This window comes from Montipora capricornis, chromosome 13 (genome assembly GCF_036669925.1).
Source record: "Montipora capricornis isolate CH-2021 chromosome 13, ASM3666992v2, whole genome shotgun sequence".
Classification (NCBI taxonomy): domain Eukaryota; kingdom Metazoa; phylum Cnidaria; class Anthozoa; order Scleractinia; family Acroporidae; genus Montipora; species Montipora capricornis.
In genome coordinates this window covers 13,708,756-13,721,255 of record NC_090895.1, presented here as the reverse complement: position 1 = coordinate 13,721,255, position 12,500 = coordinate 13,708,756, and the positions used below count along the sequence as shown (strand labels likewise).

Here is a 12,500-nt window from a genome sequence, read left to right as displayed (position 1 = left end):
TACAAGAAAAACAGTAGTGCAAAAAACTTTGAGGAATAGAAACAAGAGACGCTAACGAACAGGCTACAAAAAAATGCTAATGAAGGTAGTAAGGACAAACGGACTTAACACTAGCGGAACAATGATAAAGAAAACACGCTTACATCTTACAGTCGTGAAGACTTAATTTTAACGAGAGGATCTCGTGATCAACTGTGTCGAAAGCCTTTTTTAGATCTAGGAAAACGACAGCGTTTATCTTGCCATGATCGGTGTTATATGTCCAGCGTCCTCAAGAAGAACCGTGACCGTTGAGTGTTTTCAAACGATCCTGTGCTCTTCCAAGTAGGTAGACAACTGGTCATAAACAACTCTTTCAAACACTTTGGCCACAAAGTTAATAAGTTTCTTTCAATTATTTAAAGTGGGGTGCCTGTGAACTAGCATGTTAGCTAAGTGCACTTTCGACTGACTATAAACAAAGCAAAGAACAAACCAACTTAGACACTCGTTTTCAAGGATTGGATCAAAAATCTGGAACAACACCCCTCAAAAATCCTCCAAAAGGCAATTTAAAGAACAAGATGACTAGGACCTTATCATTCCAAACCCTTCAAGACCAGGAGAGGTATTTTGATGTAAATGAACTAACTGATGCGATGTCCACAGTAAAGAAGAATAAGGTTTAATTGTGTATCATAATCCAATTATCTTGTTCCAAACCTAACTGTTGTTATCTGACGTTGCTATTGTTTGTCATTTTTAACGTAAGGTAGTTTGTTTTTTAGTGAGTAGCCAGCATCCCCACCCTACACCCCTAGACGTACGTAGCTCGGCTATTTGCTTGTAGTGTGTGTATCTGAGCCTTTTTGGGGATTTATAGAAACTATACAGTGATGATACAAAAGCGCCATATTGGAGAGCAAATTACGCACTGGGACATGTAAAACAAAGCAAGGTAATTTAAATTTTCTTGATTTGGATGTCTCAGTGGGTAATTTGCTTTCCAGTATGGCAGTTTTTGTACCATGTGATTGCCAGCTGCAAAGGCTCCATTACTAGCTGCTCCAGCGCTAGAAAGATTAGACACTTAATTAAAGTTCCTTTCTCCTTCCCCTTTGGTAGCGGATGACATCAAGGGTATCTTTGCGATGAAGTGTTTACACAGTCGAATTCATCCAGTTGGGCGTATGATGTGCAAAGATGGCCAAATGAGATGCCATCTCATTTAAAACAGGAAGTTTGTCTGATTCAAGTAAATTGTGACCAATTTTAAATTGACAAACCTATAAGCCTCTTTGCAACTGCTTTACGTATAAGTTGTCTCCTAATTATAACATTGATGACCATAAAGAAATCATTATATCACATCCACGGTTCACATATACCAAATTACACATCTTTTTTTTAAAGTAAGACTTCCACTAAAACAAGAAGATAACTTTAAAACACAGAGTGTATTGTTTACAATCAAAATTGTCCAAATTTTTTCCAATGAAAACGTTTGAATCCGAAATGAAAGACGCTTCCTTTGGTTTTCAAATTTCCCGGATGCCGCCATCTGGAACAATTGTCACGCGTACTGTTTCAAAACAAAAGCTCTTTATGTGAAAACAATAAATAAGGGCAACCATTAGGTGTGGTTACACGGGGCACTTTTACCGCGGTAAATGACCCTTTTACCACGGGAAACCGCATTTGGTTGGTGCGACCGACCGACTCAAGGTAAATTTCCATGGATACTTCAAAAATACCGAACGAAGCGCCCGTGCAATTTGACGCGGTAAGTTGGAAGGGCGTATTGATGCCCAAGGTATAAGAGCCAATTACGAGACTGATGAAGTGGTGATTAAATTTCCCGCCAATAAATTGCGTGGCATTTCTTGTTACCTCGGTAATCTTCGTAACGCGTCGGACCGCTCGTTGACACGGTATACCAAAAGCCAAGTGTGAGGCATCGCGGGATAATTAACCTATTTTCCATGGAGTGTGTCACCGCACTCTTATTCAAGATGGCGTCGCCAGGGAAATTTGAAAGCGAAAAAAAGTGATTCGGAAGTTAATTTTGTTTTCGATCCAAACACTTTTTTGGAGAAAACTGTTGTGCAAATTTGATTGCAAAAATTATTTTGTTAGGTTTAAAATATTATTTATTGGTCAAAGAGGAGGTTCCAAAGTGCTACTAGACCTACTATGATAAAAAAAAATCACTTCTTTTTTTCCTTTAGATTTTGAAAGTGTAATTTCTCCACACTTGACAGGCAAAATTTTAACCTTTGATTTTTATCCAAAGGCTATTTACTTTCAGTGTAAGTTTTGGATTTCACGGTCCGCCATTACTCACGTTCCAAACTGACCGATTGGACCTCAGAGGGTTGGATCTAGGGAAAGTGACGTCATTTAATCATTAGCTTAAAATTTCAGCATGTAAACGCAGCTCATTATATGAATGTCTGAAAGCCCGAAACTCCGCGCTGCATATTTATTCAGCCGCGTACACACGTATTGCATTCTTAAACTACTGAGTCTTTGACGTCATTTTCTCCTCGATCCAGTTCTCTTAAGATTTTAAAGCTAGTGATGGCAGACCATTAAACAGGAAAATTCCTGTTAAAATAAACAGGTGTCATTTTGAAATCAAGGCTTAAAACTTCGATCAGTCACTGTTTCGTTAACATAGTTTTGAAATCCAAAGAAAAATAAAAAATGTGTTTTTGGTCATAGTAGTACTTTAAGACCAATAGAAATGAGTGTAGTAATGACCTCTGAACAGGGCCTTTAATGCTTTTGATACGCAAACTTTGTCCGTCACTCAAAATAGTGTAATATTCTACCTTGGGTGTTGTTATTAATGATATGGTGATAAGGTATGGAGAATCACTCTGGCCTGGGACAAGCCCAAGACCAGGCGAAGATGGGAGCCATGAGGATCAACTAACTCGAATGAGTGGGAGGGTAGGTTGCCAAACCCTTCCCTTTTGCGGATTCAAGTAGAGTGATGGGGTGGAGCACCTGTAACCTCTTTATAGTCTCATTTGCATAATCCCCAGGGTACTCATTACCAATGCAAATTGAGTTTGCAAAGTGGCAGCAAGTTCTTTGGATGGCAAATTTAAGTTACTTTTACGACCATCCCACTTATTTCATGCAACCTAAAACTCAACTTCACACCTCTTGTAAAATGTTTTAATAAAATGCATAAATTAAGCTTATATAACTTTGGACTTTCCCCTCAACTTGTGAGCATACTGCACTTACACCCACAGCCTTCAACTCTGTCTGAACTCCACAGAGGTTTTACAGACAGAATGTCATAAGTTAGGGTTTCGCAACGATGGCCTCAAAAATACAAGCAGTGAACTTTTGAACATTTCATTTGAAATCTATTAAATAACGATAAACCTAAATCACTTGATTATTTGAAAAATTTCAATAATATTATTATTAATGCAAAGCCTCATAATGGAAATTCCAAAACTTGGCAATAATTTCATTGGAATGGCTTGGAAGTAACAAAAATAATGCAATTAAATAGTTATCATCATGCTGTCCATAAACTACAAACTCTAAATTCCACATTTGGATGAATCATAGCACAGGATTGTAGGAACACACAGCAAGTTGTGATAGCGATATTGTCAATAAATGCCAACATTGTTCCCACAAGCGTTTAACTGACTGCATGAAAAAGGAAACTGCTGATACAATCTTATAGTTTTGGAGTCTGTATGTTTATGAAAGGCTCATTATCAATCTTTCTGTCTGCACCAGTACATAGGCATTTCAGTGGAAGTACAAGCTTGATTGTAAGTTTGATTTTACAATGACATAAGAAAATAGTCTATTACCAGGAGACCTCTTTGTGTGGGCTCAGCAACTAAAAATGCGCTGTATGACAGGTTGAATTTGATTCTCTCTGCAAGAATTCCGCTTTATACGAGAGATAGCAAAGCCAAAGCTAGAGAAGAAGTGAAAATCATCCCAGAACATGTTCTCATGGAAACATTCTAGCCCTGTTACTAAGATCCCATTTGGAAAATCAACATCTGTTAGTCTTCTCATGAATACACACCAGGCACCTCTAAAAGTAGGCCAGTGCAGTTAACTAAGCTTGCATTAAAGGTCTTCTACTCTGCCCTGAGGGTTTTTCTACGGCTTCTAACCCTCAGCAAAAACCAGCAAACAGCTGATTTCAGCGGGCTGTAAGCTGTGCTCCTAGGTCATACACAGACCACATAGTGGCAGCCAGAGGCACCATAGAATGTTTTCAATTTGACCTTGTTGAGCTGCATCATTGCAGTACTTGCGACGGCATTAGCGAGACAGTTACAGTTATGGGATTGAGAATGGTCACTTGTGCAAACAAAATCTAATTTAAGAACTCATCTGAAAATAGCTTGATCTGTGAAAATCCCGTCACATAGACCTACGATTGGAATTGTAGGCTCCTGGAGGTTGTTCAAAGCAGATTAACGCTAATCCCAGATTAAAAATAATTAACCGAGGGGTTTATTTCCCTACTCCCAAATGCTGTTCAACACTGATTCGGCAAAACTTTAGATTAGAAGAAGTCAATCTTGAAAAACAAAAATAAACAAACAAAACTTTCACCAAAAAGTCAAAAACGTGAAACAAAAGTTTACGCTAACCCTGGATTAAGATTAATCCGCTTTTGAACAACCGGGCCCTGGTTATGGGCTCCAGACACAGGTAAATCAGAGTGACTTAAAAGAAAGATCAGTTAGCATAGAAAAGTTAGAGATAACAACAAATTTACTTAAGACAATAGAAGCATTTTCAGCCAGTTGAATTATCACTTAATCCTTCCTTAGTTCTGCTTCAATGTCCTTTCCAATGTCTAATGGTGACACAGTTGGTGAATATCTCTTCACAGGGACTCCATGTTTGTCACATAGAAACTTGGTAAAATTCCACTTTATGCTGTTGGTTAGTGTGCCATGTTTTGCATTTTTCAAGAAGACATAAAGAGGGTCAGCATTTGCACCATTGACATCTATTTTGCTGAACATGTCAAACTTCACGCCATAGCCCTTGATAAACTCCTTGATCTCTTCATTTGATCCAGGTTCCTGTCCTCTAAACTGGTTGCAAGGGAAAGCAAGGATACGAAGACCTTTCTCAGCATACCTGGGGATTTTGGAAATTTTCATTGCCATTAAGAACATTTTCAAGCAGAAAACTATGCCAAACACACTTAACCATTTTGTGGAGTTTTGCCAAGATTTATTTGATTATATGGCTTGGGTGAGTTAATCTTATGAAGAAAATTTCGTTTTATCAAATGAGTTATTTAAATTAACCCATTGAATCCTCAGGCACCGCGGGAAACCCCTAGTTGACGAGTAAAATCGCCTGGTGTTAGACAGTAAAATCTGTCAATTCTCACTCCCAGGGGTCAACAGGTTAATGACCAAGTGAAGCTATGATCTTCACAGTCATGAACGCAATTTTTGCAATTGCATAGAGAAGCCTGAAAAATTCAGGACTTCAACGGGGTTTCAATCCGTGACCTCACGATATCGGTGCGATGCTCTAACCAACTGAGCTATGAAGCCACTGACGTTGGGAGCCGGTCATTTGTGGGTTCTAGTTGGTTAGAGCATCGCACCGGTATCGCGACGTCACCGGTTCAAACCCCGTTGAAGTCCTAAATTTTTCAGGCTTCTCTACGCAATTGCAAAAAATTGCGTTCATAACTGCGAAGATCATAGCTTCACTTGATTTCATATCTGCAGTTATATAATCCATTTCATATATCATTTCATCATTAGGTTAATGACCATAAGAAAGAATTGCAAGCTGATTGTTTAACAACTAAATATTCCTTTCCTCGATCACTACCCAAAGAAAAAGCACCACAGCTCCTGCAGAAACAAACTTAAACCTTCCATTAATCTTATCCCAGCTAATCATAAGCAGGACCTAAATGTATACAGAACTGGTCCTGAACTGTTTTGTCAGAACCAATCAGTGTTGATCTGGTAGTCTTATCGGTTCATGAAGTACAACATATTTTGATTTAGGGAGATTTTTAAGTTGACTTTTTTTACTTTTACATTGCACGTCTTAACTGTGCATGATATTTATGCCATGAACAGTCTCACACACCAATTAGTAACTTGGACTGGAAATTTTTCAAACAAAATCTTTGCCAAAAGAGTGAAGTGATCCTTGTACCTATATATATCTGGAAAATTTAAGCAAATTGCATTTAAACCCATGACCTGAAATTTCCAGGTGTCTAAAAGAATCAATTATTCATTATAATTGTTGATTAAATTGTCCAGATTTCACTCTTTTATCTATAACCTGCACTTGAATTACATACATTTTATTTCATTCAAAATCTTTGCCCGCAGAAAAACTTACAGGGAAAAATCTACATGTGGAAACCTTCCCGGCTCTTCCCATTTCTGTTCTTTTCCTTACATGTATGTCTCCCTCAATTTTCTGATCTCCCTACTCTCCCAGGTTCAGCTCCCATCCTTCCGCTAACCCTACGAAGGTCTCTCCCAAGTATCACTCACTTGTCCAAGTTGTCAGGTCAGCATGACATGACGTGACATTTTTCTGTTGTTGTATGACAAGAAATGAATTCCCTGGATTTTGCCAGTGATTATCCACAGGGTGACTCTGAACCTGGTTCCCACTTGTGCAATAAGTACAAGCATAAGCATAAGAAAAATTGTGTGGGAACGGGCGTAAAATAACTTAGCATAAACACAAGATCAAGCAAAAGAAAAGGAAATTTTTCTTTCCTTGTTCTTGTGCTATCTCACGTTTGTGCTTATTTCAGAAGTGGGAACTGACATAAGTTAAGAATAAGCAAAAGCTCAACGATTCACGCACCATCTTAAATCTTACTACTACGAAAACCACCGATCTGTGGAAAGGGCCTGAAATACCAAGTCACTGCCTCGCCCTCTTTTGTTAAACATTTTCATGAAATTCCTTTCCCATGGGCTTTAAAGGTGTACTATAACGACCGCGACAATGGAAAAACATGTTTTCAAAATGTATCTCTGTTTCTCTGGCAATAGCAGAAAAACTTCCCATGAAGAAACCTGTGGTGAAGTCTCCCCCTTTTCCGATAATGTCTTGTATAATGTTTATTTTCAAGTCTTCTCCGAGAGCTTTTCCACGATTATAGAGCCTTCCATATGCACTCAGTTCTGGGTTAGTTCTTAAGAATTTGAACTATTTACAAGCGAAAGTGGGCGGGGCAGAGACAAGTAAATTCCCACCCATTCCACAGATCGGTGGCTTTCGCAGTAGATCTTGTCCGACATTGCTACACTTGCGTATGCCAAATAAGTTTCCTCAGCTTGTTTCATTGTGCCGCAAAACTCATCCTTGTGGTTTGGCTTGTGCTTACCACACAAGTGGAAACTTTACCAAACCTTGCTCAACCTCATTGAAGAAATTTTTCTTATACAATACTGTGTAGTCCAATCTTTCCCTGTTTTACAGTGCTTGATAATTATACACACCATTGGCCTAAACCCCATTAAACTGAGCAAAAGATGAATGCCAAAACGCTGTGTGTTATACGTCTGTGCACCACGAAAATTACAAAATCAATCACAAAAACGAAAATAATCGGCTACACAGAGCGCCAATAAAAGCTCTTAATTCATTTAATTAAATTAATGTGATTGTTAAGTGGAGATATTCAATAAAACAACCGTTCTTGATTGAGATGGCTTAATCTTGTAGCAAATTTGTCAAGTACCCTTACTTGGTGTGCAGTTCCGTTAGCTGATTGTAGTTCGTTTTCGTTAACCCTCATTGGGATGCAACATTCACGATCAGTGTTACATAACCCTCGTACTGTGACAGCTGTACAGTGTTTCCTTCGATATCTTTTACATCAAAATTGAAAATGGTGTTCGTTGGCGAGGCGTTTGCCATCGTGACCTTAAAAAGTCCCAAGGAACTCAGCGAAAAGGCGACGTATTTCACAAAAGTGGCCTTCAAACAAGCCTTGAAAATGGGCTGCTGCCTGTTTAATACAAACATGTAAGAGAATATGCCTTCCAGTTGAAATTGAAAGTTCCTGCGCTTGCGCAATCGTCTCCTGCGATCCTTTGATGCTGGCCACTCTGGCCACGAAGATTAAACAGAACTAGACGCTCGGTGAGCGTACACTGGGTTACCTTTGGTACGTGCAGCGTTCCAGGCAAATTTTTTCAAGTCGGGGGTCATTAAGACCATTTAAGGGGTCACCCAGAAGTCATGCCAGCAGAGGCCCTTTGGCTCACACGTTCATACGACGAAACAGATCCTTTTCTGAGGTTAAAAACCTGGCTACCGGCGTATTGATTAATCATTTGTCACAAAGAAGAAATTCCTGTCATAATTAGAAAAAATAGACACGCACAGGAGCCAATGACACGCATTGCTTACCTTTGGTAGTGAAGTAACACAGCGCTTTATACCATATTGTCAACTGAGCTGCGTTTTGTCTTCCAGGAGATTCAAGTTGTCTTTGCGTAATATGTAGCTCTAACAGTGCACGATATTGTTTTGGTATTGTATATCATTGTAGTGCAATGGTAGAAGTCTTACGTAAATAGCCCCCTGAGAAGACATGTGGTTACTAGCAAAGTACTGAACCCAGAAAGATTGAAGAAAATAAAAGGGAATCGAGAAACATTGGCGTCTGGGCTGACATGTTGATCATTTTCAAGTTCCTGCGCAACTTCTTTTCACCACAAGTTTAAGCGTGCACTCTGAGCATCTGACAGCTTTGTAATACAAAAATTCACTTAAGTTAATCCTTCTCCGGCGGGGTTAGTATCTGGATGGGTGGCCTAAAAAAAATACCACTTCGTATGACAGAAGCATTGGACCGAAAATTCTATTTTAACGCTAATATCATGGGTGACAAATTACTCCTTAATTTAGGCGCGAAATTTCAGCGTTAATTTATAATTTCACATGTGAAATTACAAAATTGCCGTGGTAACATCTCTCGTATCTCAATCAGAGCCAAGATGGCGTTTAGATTTAAGACAGTGACCATTGAAGAAGTAACGAAATTAAAAGAAGCGGCAGAAAATTTAAATACCTGAAAGAGCACAATTAACTGGGTGAGAGTTTTTGAGAAGTGGTGTGCGAAAATAGCCTTGAGAAAAACCTGGAGATGATTCTTCCCTAGCAGTTGGGATAAAGTACTCGAGCGATTTTACAATTATAGTTGTGAGCGTAATTTGTCACCCACGACATTAAAAGTAATCAAATGGTTTTCTCGTGAAATTAGGAAATAATTTCACTCGCGTTTTGTCAAAATTCTGATAATTTCCCTTGCCTAAAGGCTCGGGAAATTATCAGAATTTTGACAACACGCGCGTGAAATGATTTCCTAATTTCACTCGTTGCCATTTGATTACACATACTAACAAATGCGAACTAAGTAAGGTACAGATTTTGTTACCTTGCTTTATGCAAAACAAATATTGATGCAAAAGTATATAAATATTGATGCACAGTTTTTAGGAAGAGAAGAAGGAAGTTTTCAGGACGGTCGATCGATAATAAAATATTTTGCCATCAGCAATAAAAATTACGACATGAAAACAACATTAATTTTGAACGGCGAATATAAAAAGTTACGATCAGCCACAAACATTTTGGGGGATTTCTGCTACGTTCAATTTTGTTTTTGTACTTTTGGCTGCGCAAGCAAATCGCAAAATCAAAAGTGACATCGAATTCAGTGGGCGCCGTGATCAAGTTACTGCGGCGTGTTTACTCGCGAAACAGTGAAGCATCTGTCTCACATGATGGCAAGATACAAGGTTTTTCTTTTTGCTAGTTTTCTTTTTCTTTCAAGTGTTATAAAGTTTGACCAGAAAATGTGCGAACCACAATCGCCCAACTCTTGAGGTTGACCATTGTTTCTCCAAAGTCAAAAATTTACTCTCCAAGACGAAGTTATTTATCACCACTTTATTATTCATCAGCGTCACAAGTTTTTGCTGAAAATCCTCCCGTATCACATTTCAACCCAGGTATGCAAATTTGTTAAGATCGAAAATTAAACATGATATTAATATTAACAAAGGCTGGAAATATCGCAAAATCCTTTTCCAGCGAAAACTTTATTGAAACAAACAACATAGTTGCTATTAGAGGCAAAAACTCTTCCTATTTCAATTGCGTGCGTGCAAACAAGAGACACAATCCGTGTCACAACGCATATGCAATTAAATAAATTTCTGAGAGTTAACATTAAACCCTTTTCGAAAGAACCTTGACCGTAAATAATGAAGCAAAAAAGAGACAAGAAGCTCTTATTCAAATAATTCTTCACTGTCACATTTCCAAATTTTTCTTACCTTTGCAGAGTTTAGAACAAAATACCGGGTAATGTAAATTGCCAGACAACTAAGATGCGACTTGAGTAAACACTGTTATGCATTCAAGGCGTTCGATTCCTTCAATGTTTGTTAAATCCTTAAAAAAAATTGCCAATTGAGTTCAGTGTTTTTTATAACACCAATTAGTAAAATATTAGAAACAAAGCTCACGTGAGATCCAACGGCGAAAAATGCTCATTTTAGAGCAAGAAATCTTTTCAATTCACTGTATTGTATCGAGGCTTGGTAGGCTAATTTGCACTTCGACAAAAGAATTATAAATTGACCGCCATTTATGAATAAGGTCTATGAAGCCTAACAAAAATATGACACTACTTAGTAGGGAAGTGACAGGAAAGACTTTTCCCGACACGGAAAATAAAAAAAAACGACCAAATGCTCCGCAGATTCCGACTGGGTTTAGCAACCCAGTAATTACACTCTGTCTCGTTCCCAGACCCCTCTCTCTCTCTGCGCGCAAAGGACGGTGGGAAGGAAAAGGCGGGAGATACGGCGCTTCTCTTCTCGTCATTGTCCTTCCCGTGGTCACTCGAGCTTCGTCACCAGTCACTTGCGTTTCGCGCTCGCCTTTGACCAAAATGCGAAACGAAGCCTATGATAAATGCTAATCCTTCATTCTAGTTTAGTACATCTTCGGAAAAAGGCAGAGGCGAACGGCCAATCCCCCCGAAAATTACCAGCTTCTCCCCGGGGCCCTGGGGCTTCTCCAAAGCCAAGCTATCTCGGCTTGGCTTAGCCCCCTGATCAATAATATTCCCCATACCTGACCGCAATCTCGAACCCAGAGTCCTCGGGCTTTTTGTCAGCGGGTGAGCGCCCAGAAGTTAGGTACGTTATGTATGGGAACATATATTGTACCGCATACCACATAGGTACCTGCTTAACTTACTTCGACGCTTAGGCTGCTTGAAGCGCTTGGATTGCTTGGTTTGCTTGAAGTGCTTAGGTTGCTTGAGATGCTTGTTTGTTTGTTTTATCTTTATTTAAAGAGGGAGACGTAATAACCTGTTACAGTTTTCTAACTTACGGCCCTCTCCGAGCATTTTACCCTCCCAACCATGATACACCACAGAAGACAGACCACAACACCGGGAACTACAGGCCCTACTCTTTACGACAAGTGTGCGGGTTCTTTTACGTCCCACACGATTATTAACATTGAAGAGTTGTGAGACGGGAGCTCCGGCTTATCGTCCTTATCCGAGAAGACTAAAGAGTCTAACCATTTGCAGATGTAATTACAAAGGCAGCACTTTCTCCACAGTTATTTAAAGACCCTGAGTGTTGGTCCGGCCGGAGTTGAACTCACGACATCCCGCGTGACAGCCCGGTGCTCAACCAACTGAGCCACCGGTGCGCGGTACTTAAGTTGCTTGAGATGATTGAGTTGCGTGAGGTGCTTAGGTTGCTTGAGATGCTTGAGTTGCTTGAGGTGCTTAGGTTGCTTGAGGTGCTTAGGTTGCTTGAGGTGCTTAGGTTGCTTGAGTTGCTTGAGGTGCTTAGGTTGCTTGAGGTGCTTAGGTTGCTTGAGATGCTTGAGTTGCTTGAGGTGTATAGGTTGCTTGAGGTGCTTGAGGTGCTTAGGTTGCTTGAGTTGCTTGAGATGCTTAAGTTGCTTGAGGTGCTTAGGTTGCTTGAGATGCTTGAGTTGCTTGAGATGCTTAGGTTGCTTGAGATGCTTGAGTTGCTTGAGGTGGTTGCTTGAGGTGCTTAGGTTGCTTGAGGTGCTTGGGTTGCTTGAAAGACTCTAGGTAATCTCCATTTTCTCTGAAAAAGTGGGTTCCGGTCTTATTGCGCATGCTTGAAAAACAGTAAACAGTGGAAATGGGTTGAAAGTGTTCGAGGAACAAACATTTTAGCCTTACACACCATAAAAAAAAAAACTGGAGAAATGATCATTGGTTTACTGTAAGAGCGAGCGAAGATGAATCTTCCTGAGGCTTTCGTAAGTGTATTTGAAGTGTTTCACCGTGTATTCCATCGTGCAAGCAACACGTTCGACACATCGTTTTATTATTTTTCTGATTTATATATTTCTTGATTAATAACGATTTAGATGTAGAACTTGACAAAAAGAAAAGAGATACTAAGTTAATAATAAGGACAATTAAGATGTCC

The 12,500-nt window shown here is 39.4% G+C and overlaps 1 pseudogene; it reads right to left on the bottom strand.

Moving 5' to 3' along the window:
* Window positions 1-3,151: 3,151 nt before the first annotated feature.
* LOC138030203 (glutathione peroxidase-like) lies at window positions 3,152-8,067 on the bottom strand (annotated as a pseudogene).
* Window positions 8,068-12,500: the final 4,433 nt, after the last annotated feature.